We start from the raw sequence: 19,484 nt of genomic DNA on the forward strand, positions 1-19,484 counted from the left end.
ACTAAATATTACCCGATGACCATCAAAGTTGAAAGGCTTCTGCCCAGCCCAAAGCTCTAGCCCCACGCTAACTTTCGCTTCGATTGGTCTATAATTGTGACCTGTAGAGCACCTGCAAAATCGGGAAATTTTTCAGTTTTTGGTCCATTTCAACCACTTAATATTGTGCGATCTTCTCCAAAAGAAATAGGGTTCTATTCTGACCTTAACCCCACCTACATTTTAAATTTCGTGAAGATCGGGCCATAATTGCGACCTGTAGAGTGATTACAAATTAACATGGACAGACGGACGGACGGACATACATAGCTAGATCGACTCAGCTCGACGAGATAGGAAGATCCATATATACTTTCCTATGTGGGAATCCAATATTTCGAGGTGTTACATAATTTTTGGCCCAATCAAACATATGATTCCCCCAACACATGGTGTTGTAAGGTATACAAATTGAATGGAGAACCTTCTACATTTCCCACCAAAAACTAGTGGTACTCGTGTGGTATAAATTTAAAATTGAAGTAAAAAGTCCTTGTAACTATTTTTTCTATTAATTCTTTTAGCCTTGGACTTAATAAAACTGAAAGATACGAAAATTTGATGAGAACAAGTCCTGATCATACTCAGACGTCCAAATGAAAAAACATTCAAAAATTACACACTTTTGACCAGAATCATGGCGCGTCATCTAAATGTTGTGCTTTATATGGTTCATTGCACCTTGCAACAAAACCCATGATCTAACAATTCTATTAATTTAGTATGAGCTTCACAATCAAGAAGTAAATAAAATCTCGTATATTTTAATAACAAAAAAATCCAGAAAATAACGTGAATCCAAAGCCAAAAAAATCAAATAAATAACAAGCTTAACTGCTAATCACAACGCAGATTCCGCGTTAGATGTGATTTTTTTAAAAGATTTTTTAAATTTACATAAAATTCACATTTTGTTCTCACATGATTGAAACTTAATTGGCATTGGTGTTGTTTCGTTTCTACGCCTTTCAATCTATCTTACAACTCCACACCACAATCAACTCTAACAACATTAAATCGCAGGAATTTAATCAAGTTCTATTATTTGTTGTTGTTTTGTCATGACTGCTGCCCATCATACATGTAGCACGTGCTGGATGCTAACGTGTTTTAATTCTAGCCAAGTGAATAAACGGTTTATCCCCCTCGTTATGGCTGGTGCGAGTAATGAACTCTCTTTCTAGTCAAGTGACACTTAACATAACAAAACAAACAGACACTTACCTGACTGTCTGTCTGCCTCACCAAGTTAAGTGATTCCAGTGATCGCCACTCATTATCCGAGGGAGGCTAATTATTTTCTAACAAATTACATTTGAAACGCTACAAAACTTAGAACCATCATCGCCGGCATCACTTGAAGCAATTAAATGACACTCCAACAAAACAAGCGTTACAGTTTAATGCCTGAGTGATGATGATTTGTTGTTTTTTTTTTTTCCAGATGATAAAAATAATAACAATGACGTAGACAAGTGCAGAACAAGCTTCCAAATGGAATGCATTTGTTGTTTGCAAAGATCTAAGGAACAAATAAATCAATCACTGATTGCCACTGTTGTCGTTGTTACTTTTTAAATTGTTGTTACGTACACCGCCTTTAACTTTGGTTGGACAGATGAATGAAATTGTATCGTGATTCCATTCCCACAGCCATAAGAAATGTTGGACCCTATTTGCGTTTAATTGATCTACATTAAACGACAGACACAGAGCAACAATTTTGTTGTTGCTCCTATCAATTAATCAATCAGGAATAGCGAAGCTAGAGAGAGAGAGGGAGAGCGGCATCACATTTCACAATTTGTTGGTTTAAAGTCCATTACGTTGTTGGAAGTCTTAATAATTGTAATAAACAAAATTAATACCAGAAATAAATTTAAATTGAAATTTAATTAAGCTCGACTTCATAAAGCATAAACTTTATGGCGTCTTAAAATAGTTGGAAATATGAAAGAAATAATCGGAGTCCGAGCACTTAGTGAAGGTGTACCCTACACATAGTCAATTTCGATATTGATATGAAATATTTTAAAATGCATAAAAACCTTTACAGGGTTTTCTATACTTAGGAGAATTTAAGATCTCAGTTCTCAATCCAATGAAGATGTGTAATTTGTTTTCGATATTGGGAAGACTGTATCTTTAGAAGGCCTGTAATAAGTCTTCTATCTTTGGAAGACTTGCTCAAGGTTTTCTACTTTTTTGAGACGTATTAAAGTTCTTCTTCCTTTGGAAGACTTGTGTGATCTATTTAAGGCTCTAGGTTTTGAAAATCTTCAAGGATTTGATGTCGTTAGAAGATCAACAAGAGATCTCTTATTAGAATTCCATCAGAATATATTATATCTAGAGATGAATTTGATAGTTATTATATCCAAGAAAGGCCTTTTAAAATGCCATTATACAAAGATGACCAAACTGCTCTACTCATAGCCTGCTAAGGTCATATTTGGAACCTATGAAAGTTCCTCTACCCATAAAAGACCTGTTTAATGTATGCTTGAGTACAAGTTTAAGTTCTTCTACAGAAGGTCCCCATTTGTGCATACCTATGGAATGTCTTCGTCGATAGAGGACCAATAGAAGGTTTCTTTCTATCACAGATCTTCCATTTTGCTCGCTGTGGATATATAGTAAAATATACAGGATGAGATGAAAAAACTGCAACCAACCTCAGACTGCTGGCATTTCGAAATCACTCGTCCGACAGCTATTAAAATTATTCAAGTGACAGCCCATTATATTGTTTACAAGCGTACAAAAGCATTTGGTGAGAATTTCCCAAAAAAAAAGTTATTCGTGATGGAATTCAAGCGTGATAGTGTGATTTCTTAATATTTGGCTGGAAACCCACAAGTGGCCATCGTTAGAGTACTCCAGCATTTAAATGTGAATAAATCTTTTGTGTCTCGTACTATCGCTCGTCAGCGTGATACTGGTAGCATAGCCCGACGTCAAGGAAGTGGACGGAAGAAAACAGCAACATCAGCAGAAATGTTTCGAAAAGTAAAGAAGCGACTTGATCGAAACCCGCGTCGTAGTGGCCGAAAAATGGCTTCTGAGCTGAATATATCGCAATATTCCATTCGCAAATATTGAAAAATGAGCTCGGGGTAAAGCCATTGAAATTCCAAAAAGTGCAAGAATTTACACCGCAATAGAAAGAAAATAGACTCAAAAGAGCTAAAGAGTTGCTTCGCTTGGTGAACTGCCGAAAGTGGTGAACTGCTGAATTTGGTTTTCACCGATGAGAAAACATTCCTTGTCCAGCAGTTTGTAAACAAACAAAATGATCGTGTTTACTTGCCAAAGAGGTCAGCTGAAAATGTTCACCTTCGGTTGGCCACCAGAACTCAAGCACCGGTGATGGTGTGGGTCGTCATAACAGTCGATGGTCGCTCTCCGCTCGTATTAATCGACCGTGGCATCAGAATAGATGCCGACATTCCTACAGGACTCAACACCATCGCACTAAGCACGCGCCACCCAAGAATGGTTACAAAATTAGTTCCTCGCTTCATTTCCAGCGCACAATGGCCACCAAAATCTCCGTTTACCAATCCGTAGGACTATTTTGTCTGGAGTATTTTGGAAAGTAAGGTTGGAACTAAAAAATACCAAAATGTCGATTACCTCAAACAAGTGCTTCGCCGGGAATGGACCAAAAGATCGCAGAGCAACATTCGGGCTGCGTGTGATGGATTCATTCGGCGTTTGAAGGCCATAATTCGTGTCGAAGATGACCATTTCGAACATATCTAAATATATTCAAAAATTTGATGCTATTTCCGACATGTTTTGCATTCATTGAATAAAATTTAAAAAATGTAAAAATTATGACGTTTGGCTTTGTCGCAGTTTTTTTTATCTCATCGTGTATATCCATGCAATTTCGCCTGTAGATCGTGTAGAACTTCTTCCTTTTATGGTAACAACGGTACTGCAACAATTATGCTGACGTACGTAAGTAAGAATCTGCATCACTGCGTGCAGAGGATTCACTGGCCCTATGTGCCATTTTTCGCATTACTAATAAGGACCACCCCATACCCTCTACATTACCAGTATCCTAAAAATAATGACAACTAAATACCCTCTATATAAAATAAACAATGAAAAAATAACTTAGGTTATAATAATAGTAATGAATAACTACGACACATAATAAGCAGATCCGACTACAAACCTTATTTGCCGTTAAACGAAATGTATGTGTATGTTTTCGTGCAATGGTGTACCCGACTACCAATCGGAAGATTGCCATTTCAACCCCTCGATCAGGCAAACAAAATTGGCTGTTGGTGGTAGTTTTGGTAAGTCCTAATATCTTATGACATGTCCATGTTCAAATAAGGAGTTGGGATGCTGTTTGTAAGTAGTTATTGGTATAAAAATATACTTAACAAACCCATTGGTAAGTAATGCGATTTCTTTTTGTCATTTTGGCACCAACGTTTTACATGTTTGGCGCTTCTGCAGACTAATTCTAAAATTGGCCACACTTTGAGTATTAAATCAGCAGGCTTATAACAGTTCTTTGTGGGGTCTCTAGAGCGTTTAATGGTGAATTCAGAATTGGTTGAAGAAAACGAGGCGTTAAGAGGTTATTAAATCGAACAATCATCCAATTTGAACGGTAGCACTCCCGCCTTATTTGTCATCGTCGTCACTATACAAAATGTTGAACAAGCAAGATTTTCTGCCAGCACTAAGCCCGTTGGTCAATTTAAAAGGAATTTACCAAGTGGTTATTTTTTCGAACTCTGAGCTAATATCTGGCAAAAAACGCAGTTTCCAGGAGTCAACGCGTGGCATGTACAACTTTTATTGTTGAAATTGCAACAAAATTGCTCCACTTGATTTGGAGGACCAAAACTTGGTACTTCGGTTCAGATTTTTGTTGAGAACACTGCAGTTTTGCTTCATGCTCTAATTGCTGACGATAGGACTCTGGAATACCGGAAATTTAACCACTCTCTGAATTTTCAACAGCTGTGGTGGTTATGCTGCTATGATCGGCCATTTTGATAGTTAAGTTTAAATTCTACAATTATTTAGCTTAGGCGAGTTGTGGTTTGTCTGTAATTTTTGTCCAAGTATCTAAAAAGTATATTTTGTGGACAACAAAACACAATCCAATTCCTCTAGTCCACCGAATATACCGAATGTAGTGAACCCACTGACCACTTGCACTAAATGGTTATGTTTTTCTTGACAATTCTGAAATGAAATGGCAATTTGCATAAATGTTGCTCTTTGCAGGCAATTGTAACACAAAAACAACAAATCATAACAAAAGCCCATGTGGCACACGTGCCCAGTGGGTTGGTGGTACGGGTAAATCAAGTCACAGCAACAAATCTCAGCTAATACCTGTAATCATGTGACGCAAATTAATATATCAATTAATCAATTTATTCTAGAATGCTGCCTGTGCCAAAGGGTTTCCAGTCAATTGATAGAGGGCGGCGGCATTGCATAATAATTCATTGAGCGATTGATTTTTATTGGCGGCAAATTGTTTTTAAAATTAAATAACACTCGAAACAATATCATAAATAAGAAACGGATGTACGGGTGGAAAATGTCATAATACTAGTTTTACAAGATTTTAATGGTTATCTAGCTAGATGGTCCGAGATAAGGAAGATACGTAGTAAGAAATTCTAGTTGTTGATGTTTTTTTTTATTTATTATGGTGACACACACGGTGCTGGAATTAAATATGACGTTATATTATTACTGGAAAAATTTGTGGGACTGAGAAGACCACCATCATCACTTCCTCAAAAAGTGCAGCAGTTCGGAAAACCAAATCTAAAAAGATTTGTTGCCTACAACGTCCTTATGGTTTTATCAATTAGAGGAGGGGTCACACAAGGAGTTGAGGTACCATTACAACAATATTGAAGTAGTCAAATATGGAATTGCCAAGTTACAGTATATTTTCGTTCCCTCAATTTTCAAGTGTGCTAATTTCAAAGACAATGGCTGCCTTCTTTTAGGGAACTTCGCACTCCATCCTAGGTAATGACGAGAGGGGGTCAATGATTGGAAAGTAAATCGACTGTTCCAAATCTATTCTAATAAAAATTTTGACTGATTGACTGAATGACTCATCAACGAAACTCAGACGAAACGAACAATGCTAAAAGGTACTACATACGCTACTGTTTGTATTGAGCGAAGGTAGAGTTAGAATTTTGAAATTTTGATATAGGGATATTAAAACATAAATTGTATGAAAAGTACTAAAACCTACCAGTTAACTATGTAATATATACTACGGGTGAGATGCAAAAACTGCAAAGTGACTGCTGTCACTTTTAAGCCACTCGTCCGAAACCTGTTAAAATTATTCCAGTGACAGCTCATTATATTGTTTACAAGAGTACAAAGGCATTTTGGAGAGAATTTTCCAAAAAAAAAAAAAGGTATTGGTGATGGAATTCAAGCGTGATAGTGTGATTTCTTTATATTTGGCTGAAAAATCACAAGTGCCTATCTTACAAGAGCCATGTAGTACCCTTTAGCACTCCAGCATTTAAATATGAATAAATCTCGTTACCGTGATACTGGTAGCGTAGCCTGACGTCAAGGAAGTGGACGGTAGAAAACAGCAACATCAGCAGAAATGGTTCGAAAAGTAAAGAAGCGACTTGATCGAAACCCGCGTCGCAATGACCGAAAAATGGCTCGTGAGTTGAACATATCACAATATTCCATTTGGCAAATATTGAAAAATAAACTCGGGGTAAAGCCATTGAAATTTCAAAAAGTGCAAGAATTTACATCGCGATAGAAAGAAAATAGACTCAAAAGAGCTAAAGAGTTGCTTCGCTTGGCCGAAAGTGATGAACGGCCGAATTTGATTTTCTCCGATAAGAAAACATTTGTTGTCCAGCAGTTTGTAAACAAACAAAATGCCAAAGAGGTCAGCCTTGGTCAAGCAAACATTTTGGCCGCAGACCTTGGACATTCCAACAGGACTCAACACCATCGCACTCAGCACGCGCCACCCAAGAATGGTCACAAAATGAAGTTCCTCGCTTCATTTCCAGCGCATAATGGCCACCAAAATCTCCGGATACCAATTCGTTGGACTATTGTGTCTGCAGTATTTTGGAAAGCAAGGTTGGCACTAAAAAATACCAAAGTGTCGATCACCTCAAGTAAACGCTGAGCAACATTCGGACAGCGTGCGACGGTTTCATTGGCCGTTTGAAGGCGTGCCAAAGGTGACCAATTCGAATAAATCTAAACTTATTCTAAAAGTTGATGCTATTTCCGACATTTTTTTGCTTTCTTTCACTAAAAATTAAAAAAAATGTAAAAATTATGGCGTTTGACTTTGTTTTTTTTTTTTTATCTCATCCTGTATATTGTGTATTTGTTTGAAGTAAATAATGTCAACAATTTATGCTGTAGTTACCTCTCGCACCAAATATCATTGTTTTTGAGGGTATGTGATGAGTTTGATGAGACTTAGATATAAAATTGGATGAAACAAATATGAGAGAACTATAGCTATAAAGAATTTGATTTAATCCAAATATGGAAAACTTTAATCTTGACGGAATTTTATCGTATGATCCAAGACACAAACTAATTAGCCAAAAATAGCACGGTTGGTATATCAGTTACAAAAAATTGAGAGAAATTTATATGGTAACTACATGTAAATCTGAACCGATTTCAACAAAATTTGTCAAAAGTATTTCTAAGCTGTATTTGATACCGCATACCGAAAATCATTGTTGTAGAGGTCATATTACAAGTCTGAGGGGCCTAAATCTCACATCGAATGAAAGTTATATGTGGGAACTATATCCATATTTTGATAAAGCCAAGTTTGAACAGAATCGGGCACTGTTCTCAAAATTATGGTAGTTATTAGTAATCAATATTGATATGAATATAACGATGTGCCATGGTACTCTCTTTTATCAACATTAACATTTGTTGAAAATTTTTAAAATGTTATGTGTTTTATAACAGACGAAGTGGAAGGACATTGTCCATTTTGAAATTCGATCTCAGTTTGGTAAACATTTGATGATGTACCAAGTGAATTGTGCACTACCTTCGTGCGCAACACCTGGCCAAAGCAATCAGGGATCTAAAACGGTAATTTCGATGGAGGCACGTTTTAGCTATATCAAATGATACAGGTACATACGCAAGATGGCCTGCTTTGCTTTTGACTTGATTCCAACAGACGGACAGAAAGGTAAAGGGAGAGAATATTTCATTATACTTTATCATAATAACCAACATTAAGTGAAAATTTAGTAAAAAAGAAATAATTACTAATAATTTTCTTTTGAATTTAAAAATGAAAATATCCGTCTTTTTTACTTTTAAATTCCCAAATTATTTTGTTTTCAGAATAGCATCAAATCTCCCTCACATCTCTATAATTATTGCATATAAATAATTGTAAAAGTGAAAAAATGTAAATATGAAATTAGAGCGGCATTTTTGTAATCATACCCTGAGAAAATTCTAACAAAAACAAAAATCTAGAACAAAATTAAAAAAATATATATTTATGACTTTTTCAATGATTAATTAATGTTTAATTAACTAATAACAATGTTAATGACAATCATTGAATAATTTAAGAACTAAGGCAAATCGACACAGAACTAAAATTGATGTTAATTAAATTCATTATTTTATAATCATAAAATCAGTCACTACAAATAAAAAGGAAAAAAAAAATTACCATAAAAATTAGTTTAATAAACATCATCAAAACACGCTATGACTACAAACATTCATCATTAATGATACGCTGAAATACAAATGCAAAAACACTCCAAACACTCGTGGAATTTTAAATTGTTCTCCCGGTAAGAGACGATGGGAACAATAATTATTAACATTGGTATTACAATAAATTGTCATTTTTTGAAAACAACTCGAATAAAATCATTAATGATATCACTACCTTACAAATCCTCAACAGCTGTCAAATAAATAAACCCATGGACAAACAGTTAAAATCCTTCATAGGCTCAATGCGAAAAATATAAATAAATGTTTTTTTATCTTCGCCAGTGACTTAATTGAAACCCTTGTCACAAGATTGAAGTTAATATAAATATGAACAAAAAAAATACACTCCAAACAAACATATTTTGTTTTTTGTATATGTGAGAAAGACATATATTACGAATTTTAGATAGGCTTTTTTAATTTGCAACAAAAGAAGGTCTGTCAAAACAAAGGGTACGTCATCTTCAATAGCTATCTAGAAAATACTTTGTTATTTTTAAATTAATTAATAAAGGCATATATGCCTTCTAAAGTCAGGAAGAAACCCCCATTCAATTTAATTATTTAATTGATTAACAATTGAAATAATTACTTTATTTGTAAACAAATAAAATGTTTTGATGGAACGTTATTAAAAACGTGCAATTGGTGTTGAAACCAATGCCCAACATTTTTTAAGTTGTGGCACTTTGAATAATTCGAAAGCTCTGAAAAATCTAAAGCAGTATGGACACTTCCAGTAAGAATACACATTCAAGTTCGCCAGTCTATTATTTTAACAAGTACGTGTCACACTACTGGAAGAAGATTAAATAAGTACAAATTTAGCAGCTTTTAATGGGCAAAAAAATAAAAACAAAAAAACTCTTGCGACATGCCCTTAATAGAATAAAAATAAGTTGGTAATCCGATTTGTAATGAAAACTCTGCGTATGAGTTATATGAAATATAAGAAATAACTCATACGTTTGGGAACTGGTGTACTGAGCTATGAACTAGATTGAAACACCTCTACATGGTGTTCTGACAACACTACATGGTGTTCTGAAAGCAAAACGAGTTTTGAACTTCTTTTTTATTTTTTGAACTTATTAATGACCCGAAATCTCTTTTATGGACTCTAAATCTCTATTAAGTCCTTGCTCTGTGTCGATTATCGTTATTGTCTTATTATTGCACCCACGATGAACAAATTACTTACGTCTCCTCTAAAGTATTTCAGATAGACAATTTGTTGGCCAAATAAAACCTTGAATAACATTAGAATCATGATATTTTAAGAAAGTTGTCGAAGATATCCGAACATAATTTTTCTTACAGAGTCCACAACTTTTCATTTCAAAATTTGTTTCTGCGAAATCCGGAAAATCATTGCAAATCCATGAAACTCTGGATAAGATAATTTCAAAAATAATCTTTAAAAATCCTCTAAGAAGGAAATTCATTGATATATGCTAAAAGAGCCATGGTACTTTACAAGGAAATCCTAAACATTTTTTGAAAAATCCGCAATATCCTGCTGAAATTCCGTGAAAATATTCCTCAAAATCACCGGTTTTCCTTTAAAAATATGCTTAAAAAATCCGTGGTTTTTACAAGAAAGTCCTTGATAAATTCACAATTTTGGGAAGGGAATCTAAAAATATTTTAAAATATCTACAACATTTTCATACCCTACAACACTTTGTGTGTTGGGGGTATTATAAGTTTGGTTGGGCCAAAAAGTATGTAACACCTCGAAATATTGGTTTCCCACATAAGAAAGTATATATGGATCTTCCTATCTCGCCGAGCTGAGTCGATTTAGCTATGTATGTCCGTCTGTCCATGTTAATTTGTAATCACGCTACAGGTCGCAATTATGGCCTGATCATCACGAAATTGAAAATGGAGGTAGGGATAGGGTCAGAATAGAACTCAATTGTTTTTGCAAATTATCACATAATATTTAGGGGTTGAAATGGACCAAAAACTGAAAAATTTCCTGATTTTGCAGTTGCTCTACAGATCGCAATTATAGACGCGGAAGTTTGCATGGGGCTAGACCTGGGCAGAAGCCTTCCAATTTTTATGGTCATCGGCTAATATTTAGTGGGTGAAATAGACCATAGCATTTGTGTTAAATAAATGTCAAATTTTCTATTAAGCCGCGAATATTTTTAATCCCGTCGAAATCACAAATAGACGAACAGTCCAATTCTGACCGTTACGTAGATGCCGATAATAAATATATCGGATACATGTAGCGAAATATATACAATGTATATACAAAGGAAGGGGGGGATATATCTCAAGAATGGCTGGATCGATTTTGACAAATTTTGTTAATTCAGAATGCTTTCATGACATAGAAGAAAAAAATCTTAAAAAAAATCGCATAAAAAGATGCCAATAATGATGTTAATAAAGATTTTGTTGTATTTTGTGACATTTTTTCTTATTTTTTATCGCATGGGTTTTTTCAATTTGACTTAAAATATTGAAGCATACATTTTGTAATATTATTTCACCTTACAACACAGGTTGGGGTTATTATATAGAGATTGCAATCATCGTCCGATCCTCACGAAAATTAGACCTACTGTTTTCAAAGATGTCCGCAATATAGTTAGGGGTTGAAATGGACCAAGAACTAAAAATGTTCCTGATTTTGCAGCCGTTATGAAGGTCATAAATAGAAACCAAAGGACACGGAATCTCGCATGAAGTTAGAGTTTGGGACATAGGGTAGAATGGACCACTACTTTTGTGTGAAAAAATACCAACGTTACTTACAGGCGATATCCAAAATACACAAAAGGTGAACTTCTGGCGTTTTTATGCTGATTTCGTTGAAGGAGCTAAATATCGTAGACAATAAATCATATAGATGAGTCTAAATTTGGAGATACGGAGAGACCTCTTACTTCTGGAGATGATCGCAAAATATTTAAGGGTTCAAATGAACCAAAAACAGAACAAAAATTCTGATCACACAATTGAAGCAAATTGACTTCAGAAGGAAGATAAGGACAGGGAAGAATTCTAGCATTTTGGATGACCATTGGATTATATTTAGCTGTAAAATGGACCACAACAACTTACGCACGACGAAGTGCGTAAAAATATGGCAAATGTCCATGGTCAAAATCAAAGGGAAATATCTGGGCAGTGGTCCGTGACATGATTTCAAAAGCGAAATATTCCAAAATGGATTCGGACATAAGGGGTCTTCTAACATATTGTAGTGTTGTAGGGTATCACATGGTCGACTCCGCACGACTGTAGCCTTTGCTTACTTGTTTTTTAAATAATTATGAGTTTTGCCTAGCAAGTTCTTTAACACAAAACCCCAAAATCGTAGTACACGTTTTTTGTAAAAAATCTTAGAACCTCAAGCAAAGCAAACACATGAATATGTACAAAAATTTGCAGAACTTTTTGAACTTTTGAAAATGTCGAGAACTCAAGCGCCGGCCATGGAGATGGTGTGGGCCGCCATAAAAGCCGATGGTCGTTCTCCGTTCGTATTAATCGACCGTGGGAGGGAGGGTGTATTAAACCTTGGGCATGCAAACATTTTGGCCGCAGACCTTGGATATTCCAACAGGACTCAGCACCATCGCACTCGGCAGGCGCCACCCAAGAATGGTTACAAAATGAGGTTCCTCACTTCATTTCCAGCGAACGATGTCCACCGAAATCTTCGGATATCAATCCGTTGGACTATTGTGTCTGGACTATTTTGGAAATAAGGTTGGCACTAAAAAATATCAAAGCGCCGATCACCTCAAGCAAGCGCTTCGCCGGAAATGGGCATAAATACCGCAGAACAACATTTGGGCAGCGTGTGACAGTTTCATTGGCCGTTTGAAGACCATAATTCGTGCTAAAGGTGACCAATTCGCACAACAACTTATTCTAAAATTGAATGCTATTTCCGACATTTTTTGCTTTCATTCAATAACATTAAAAAATGTAGAAATTATGGCGTTTCGCTTTGTTGCAGTTTTTTTTATCTTCTGCATATTGAACTTGTTTCAAAATAGTATATAATCTCATAGAATGCATCCCATTGAAGGTCTCACAAGTAAAGATATACAAACAATATCATAAATATATTTAATTCAATATTACCTTTTACCAACCCAAACCACAAACCTTTGAAATAATTGTAAAATATATTACAGACATTCATTTTAATTAAAAAATATCCTCAGGTAATGATTTACACGCAAGAAAAATAATCCATCCAATTTCCAGAATTTACATGACGTAGTTAGACCGAATTAAAAATATACCACTCATCGCTTCTATGGAAATATTTCCGCTGCGTTGTACTTGGGAATTCCCTGCCTGCTAACCGAAACTTTAGAATCAATTAAATATTCATCCTGATGTTTGCAATGCAATCGCAGTCGGTCAGTTCTCTATTAGTATGAGCAGCAGTGTTTTTGTTGCTGTTTGTAACTGACAAAGAAGAACAGCTTTTAAAACTCGCACGTGAATCATTTTTTAAATTGAAGTGCTTAAAAACAATCACGTTCCGGCCACACCACATGTACGTACATATGTGCCAGTGTGTGCATATATCAATTTGTTTTGGAAAAAAGCGGTAGGCTTTATATCATGCTGCAACAAAATTTGAAGTCAAACCAAAAAAAAAAAATGATTTCAATTGGTTATGGGCGGGACGGAAAAAATCAGCAAACAATAACAAAAAAACATTGTGCGAGTATTGCAACAACAAGAAAAATCACAAATGCAATTAATTCAAATAAAACGTGAAATTCCTAGATATCACATACTAGAGAATGCTAGAGCCGATCACATGAAATGCTTCAATAACTGAAATGTTTTATTTGATTTTTTTTTTCAGTTCAACTAATTTGCTTTTGTGTGTTTTTCCACACCACTGACTCTCTTTTTTTTGGTCGACCGGTTGTTTCCTGTTTGAAGTGGTAACTTTAAAATTTAAATTTCTTGTAAAAAAGTTTGAGTTTAAAAATAACCGCCAAGTCATTAATGCCAAAATATTAATTTCAATGCCAGAGTTTTGCAGACATCGTTTTTTTAATTCTCTGGCTTTCTTGACAAAGATTGGTACCATACTCGTGTGGAGACTGTTTGCGAAAGGTTGGTATTCGTATGGAAAAATTTAATTTCATTAATCATAAATGTTATAATTTTAGCCTTTTGTTCAAACATTTTGAAAGACACATTTTTGTTGGTCGCCTTTGTGGTCAGTTTATGATGACAATAAGTTCTGCGTTTTTCCAGTATGCAGTGGACAGACGCTGAATTTGTGAAGCTGTTCAAAAAAAGGGAATGAAAGTGTTAGGTGCATGCGATTATACACTCTACTTAATGTCATAATCAGATCTTATATTTGGAATTACACCAGGAATTTTCTAATTTTATACAGGGATTCTGAAAAAAAAACTTAAAAAAATATGAATAGAAAAAATTTTTGAGGTCTTCTATACCTTAAAGACTTTCAGGAGGCCTTCTATATGTAGAAGACGTTTTGGAAGTCTTTCTTACACAGAATTCTTTCAAATGGTTATGTATGCCTCTATGGATAGAAGACCTCTAAAAGGCATTTGATGTTAAAAGACCTCTAAAAATCCTAAATATTCCGATAACTTTCAGCAGCTGTTCTATATCTTAAAAAAAATTGTTGAGGGCTTCATGGATGTAGAAGAACTTCTAAGTTATGAAGAGCTGTAGAAGAACTTTTAGACAATTTCTGTGCCCTCCCTAGATCCTTTACAGGTCATCTTTAATTAGAATACCTTCTAGAGGTCATCTATAACTAAAAAACCTTCTAGAGGTCATCTATAACTAAAAACCTTCTAGAGGTCACCTACAATAACTAGATGGCCTTTTAGAGGTAATTTATACCTAGGATATCCTCATGAGGTTTTCTATACCTCCTAGAGGCCATCTTTAACTAGAAGGCCTTCTAGAGGTCATCTATACCTAGAATATATTTATGAGATCTTCTATATCTATATTATAATAAGATCGTCAGTACCTAGAAGACCTTCTGAGGGACTTCGACACCCATACGTAGAAGACCTAGAGTTCATTTACGTTATGAAAATCTGTGGAGGTTTCCTATATTTAGAAGACCTGATTTAGGAAAAGCTGTAGAGATCTTCTATGTCTAGATAACCTTAAGAAGTCTCTTATTTATAGATGATCCTTACAGGTTTTCTATGCTTAGATGACTTTTAGAGGTCTTCAATATATAAATCTTATATCTACATATAATCCTTATAGTAATTCTATATGACTTTTATCGTCTTCTACATACAGGGTAAGATAAACAACTGTAACAAAGTCAAACGCCATAATTTTACATTTTTTTTTTTAATTTTACTGAATGAAAGAAAAAAATGTCGGAAATAGCATCAAATTTTAGAATAAGTTTAGATTTGTTCGAATTGGTCCCCTTTGGCACGAATTATTGTCTTCAAAGGGCCAATGAAACCGTCCCATGCTGCCCGAATGTTGCTCTGCGGTATTTTGGTCCATTCCCGGCGAAGCGCTTGCTTAAGGTCAGCGACACTTATCATCAGAGAAAACCAAACTCGGCAGTTCATCACTTGCGGCCAAGCGAAGCAACTTTAACTCTTTTGAGTCTATTTTCTTTCTGTTGCGGTGTAAGTTCTTGAAGTTTTTGGAATTTCAATGGCTTTGTCCCGAGCTCATTTTTTTCAATATTTGCCGAATGGAATATTGCGTTATGTTCAGCTCACGAGCCATTTTTTGGTTATTGTGACGCGGGTTATGATCAATTCGCTTCTTTACTTTTCGAACCATTTCTGCTGATGATGCTGTTGTCTTCCGTCCACTTCCTTGACGTTGGGCTATGCTACCAATATCACGGTAACGAGCGATGGCACGAGACACAAAAGATTTATTCACATTTAAATGTTGGAGTACTCTAACTTGTGGTTTTCCAGCCAAACATAAAGAAAATAATTCCAATACGAATAACTTTTTTTCTGGAAAACTCTCGTCAAAATGCTGTCGGACGAGAGGCTTAGAAATAACAGCAGTCTGAAATTGGTTGCAGCATCTCATTCTGTATGTATGGTTGAACTTCAGAGGCCTTCTAAGTATAAGTGGTCTAGAGATTGTCCATGTAAAATATGACCTAGATGCCTTCTAGTTATGTAGAGTTGACTTTTAGAGGTAATCTAGTGAAGATGACCTTTAGAGTCTTCCTATTACCTATTCCTGTCTTCTCTTTTGGACCTTTGTAGATTTTCCATATTTACAGGTCAAACTTAAAATATTCTTTAACCCCTGGTGTAGGGTACACAAATCTGTTCTCTTTTTCTTACAGAGACACTTTGATGTGGAACCTGACGTGTCAACAAGAATAAATTAAATTTGCTAAGCATTTCTCATTGTCTGCCGTAATTCTAGGTATAGTCATAAATATTATTCCATGGTAAAATACCGAAATAATGTATTACTAATTGATTTGCAGAATTTAATTTATAATAACATTTCGCATGATTAACTTTGTTGACATTAATTAATGTATGGAAATTAAGTTTTTTCCACTAATCAATATTACCATAAATTAGTATTGGAATATATATTTTTTAGCTTCTTGACATTTTGCTACAGTGTTGCGGCTTTTAATGCCAGCGGTGTTTCAAGAGTGTGTTAATTAGCTGTAATCAGAATATAATTGGTCATTTTGTTTTTAACAAAGGTATGAATGGATTAATGCACATTTCTCACCTGTAGTTAGTAATGACAGATATAATAATTTGTCCTCTTACCACAAGACATTGTTTATATGTACATACATACATAAATCGGGAAGTAATTTAATATTTCTTGGTGAATAATTATGAATTAATAATGTGGTTTAATTTTTCTCAAAGCATTTAGCATGATGAAATATTCCAAATGGATTAAAGGCTAAATGGAGTAATTTTATGGGAATTATTAGGGGAGAATTTTCGTGTCCCCTTATTCAAAGAACAGCCAATGGAGTCTGAAATAATAAAGTGTATTAAAATAAAGGCAAAATAATTTAAAACAAGTAAGCAAAGGCTACAGTCGAGCGGGGCCGACCGTTGAATACCCTACAACACTATAATAAACCATACAGTTTATATAGGCGAGATACTCGAAAGAATTCCACAAGATATTGTGACAAATAATAAAAGAAAACCATCATGCTTCGTTCTCTAAATTTCGAATAATAGCAACTTAAACGAATTTGCTCATTTCCAATTTATTGGCAGATGTTGCACGTAAATGATCTTCCTAGATCTGGAACCAATATTTCCTAAAGACCTCTCTCAGAAGTGGCAAAAGATTAACATTTATTATTGGTTTTTGACTGAAACGCATCTATATGAGATACAGACATTTGACTATATTCTTCAACGAAATAGTCAGAAGTGCGTCTTTCCTGTATTTGTGAATTCTCCAAAAAGTCACTGGAATGGACATTTTCGTATTTAGTCTACAAAAGTTGGCAAACTCCTTCACACATTGAATATTTTTGGATGGCCATCCGAAACTGCTTGGCTTTTGCAATGTGAGGTAACCCCCATTCAAATGTGCGTGAGGATCGGGCGATAATTACGACCTGCTGACAATTTTGCAGTTTTTTGGTCCATTTCAATCCCTAAATATATGGCGATCATCTCCAAAAAGAGTAGGCTTCTCTTCTGACCCTCATCTTATCCCCATGCAAAATTTCGTAAGGATCGGGTCATAAATGCGATCTGTATATGATATCCTGATATCCTAACTACTTAGTTTTGTTAGCTGTAGAAATATTACCAAATGTTTAATTCAAAATGAAAATATGACAAAATTGAAAAAATATGAGAAAATATTACAAAATCAATATTTTCATCTTTAGAGAGATATTTTTATGCGATTTTTTTAGACGTTTTTTCTTTCCTGCTAAGAGGTCATTCTGAATTAATGAGAGCTGTCGAAATCAGTTCAGCCGTTCTCGACATATAAGAGATCTTTCAAGCATATCTTCTTTGATAGACATATATATCGCACATATTTGGCTATATATCCGATTTGTTGGATAATAACATCAATGTAAAGGTCAGAAGTAACCTTGTGATGGCTTTGTGATTTCGCCGGGATTTAAAATATTCACGGTTTAATGAAAAATGTTGATTTTTTTCAACACAAAAGATAGGGTCTATTTTACCCGCTAAATATTATCCGATGACCACCCAAATTAGTAGGCTTCTTCCCCGCCCTAAACTCTAACTACATGCGAAATTTCGCGTCGATTGGTCTATAATTGCGACCTGTATAGGTACTGCAAAATCCGACATTTTTTCAGTATTTGGTCCATTTCAACCCCTAAACATTTGGCGATCATCTCCAAAAGCAATAGGGTTCTATTCTGGTCCAAGCCCCACCTACATTCTAAATTTCGTGAAGATCGGGCCATAATTGCGACCTGTAGAGTGATTACAAATTAACATGGACAGACGGACAGACGGACGGACGGACATACATAGCTAGATCGACTCAGCTCGGCGAGCTAGGAAGATCCATATATACTTTCCTATGTGGGAAACCAATATTTCGAGGTGTTACATAATTTTTGGCCCAATCAAACTTATAATACCCCCAACACATAGTGTTGTAGGGTATAAATACAACTTAAGGAGCTAACATTTTTTAATTGATTTGTATTCAAAATATTTAAAACTATTCGACAGCGACAATGCTTAATTTTGGTGAATCTTCTCACGAATTCTATTCTTTGTCTGTACAAAATGTAAAAAAATATATTTTTTCATTTTTATACCCTTAGCCATATGGCTAGAGAGGGTATGTATCATTTGATACGGCCAAATCATCTCAAGTCGAAATAACGGTTTTAGACCCTAGGTCTCTTTGGACCAAATCCGTTTCAGAACATTTGTCCTTCCGCCTGTGCGCACGATAACTCTCGAAGGGAGTATCCGATTTGGTCCACACTTGGTACATCGGTCCACTTCTTCTGGTACCTCCCCCATAAAAAGAAATTTTCAAATAATATATTTTCTGCAGAGATAGAGAAAGATTAATCCGGTTTTTCTCCAACTTTGCAAATCCAAATATTTGCATCAGTGCTAGGTCAGGTGCGAAAATAAACAATATCGGTCCACTCTATCATGTACCTCTCCCACAAAGGATCAAAATTTTGAATAATTATGACTCTTATAAAATGTGATGTAAGAGTCCGATTGTCTTTAAATTTCACACATGGATAATTTCATTATCCCAAGGTTTGGTGTTAAGATGGAGTATATCGGTCTACTCCTTCTGGTACCTCCCCCACAAAAGGTCAAAAAAAATTATAGATATCTTCTGCACAGAAAGCAATAATCCAATTTTGCTCTAACCTTGGAAATCCTAACATTTGCGTCAGTTATAGGTCAGGTGCAAAAATGGTTATTATCGCTCCACTCCCTCAAGTGCCTCTCCCACAAAGGATTAAAATTTTGAATAATTATAACTCATATAAAATATGATGTAAGAGTCCGATTGTCTTCAAATGTCACACATCCTAATATTTGTATGAACCCAAGATCTGGTACTTAGACGGAATGTGTCGGTCAAAATTTAGAATACCTATGAAGCTCATAAAAAGCGAAATCAACATCCGATTCAATTCAGAC

Source organism: Musca domestica, unplaced genomic scaffold, assembly GCF_030504385.1.
Source record: "Musca domestica strain aabys unplaced genomic scaffold, Musca_domestica.polishedcontigs.V.1.1 130, whole genome shotgun sequence".
NCBI lineage: Eukaryota > Metazoa > Arthropoda > Insecta > Diptera > Muscidae > Musca > Musca domestica.